We start from the raw sequence: 694 nt of genomic DNA, 5'->3' as shown, positions 1-694 counted from the left end.
CACACACACACACACACACACACACAGTGGACTGGTAAGAATTACCAAAGAACAACTTTAATCCAAAACTGGTCATTACACTGACTGGAAATCTGCTTTCCCTAGAGAATTGCCATTTCCTTTTTATCCTGCCAATTTGGTAATAGCACTGAAAGCCTACTATGCAGCTTTCTTCCACATGCAGAAATGGGATGGGGGTGAATGGCTAATTAGATTTTTGTTTTGTTTTAGCATTGCTATCCAATAGCAATGCATTGTGTGTAATATACTTTAAAAAAACTTTAAATGTTAACACTTTTTAAAATGTTTCATTTTTACTAAGACAGCATATAAATGTCTAACATCATCAGTAGAGAAGAAAATCTAAAAGTTGGAAAATTATTTGGTGAGTGATAGTTATGGGACATGATTTTTAATCCCTCGGAGTTCCTAAATATGGACTGCTTCCTTCAGAGAATTAGCTCTTTGTCAGAAGCACCAGTAGAAGAGAGCTATACTTACTGTACTAGTAGTGCCACATGCACCTTTGCCCCTTGATTTCAATGTAGATGGCCATCATTATCATAAACAACACAGAATTTCTTTTCTTTTTTTTGGGGGGGGAGGGTCCGGTCATGGGGCCTGAACTCTGGGCCTGGGTGCTGTCCCTCAGCTCTTCAGCTCAAGGCTAGTGCTCTACCACTTGAGCCATAGT

The 694-nt window shown here is 39.2% G+C and overlaps 1 protein-coding gene across 1 annotated transcript in view; it reads right to left on the bottom strand.

The window, feature by feature from the left end:
* The window catches only part of Myrfl (myelin regulatory factor-like), an 84,572-nt gene that overhangs the window by 51,059 nt on the left and 32,819 nt on the right, over positions 1–694 (bottom strand). The gene's annotated exons all lie outside the window — the stretch shown is intronic.

The sequence above is a fragment of the Dipodomys ordii genome, unplaced genomic scaffold (assembly GCF_000151885.1).
Source record: "Dipodomys ordii isolate 6190 unplaced genomic scaffold, Dord_2.0 Scaffold3, whole genome shotgun sequence".
Lineage (NCBI taxonomy): Eukaryota > Metazoa > Chordata > Mammalia > Rodentia > Heteromyidae > Dipodomys > Dipodomys ordii.
This window is presented reverse-complemented; position numbering and strand designations above follow the sequence as displayed.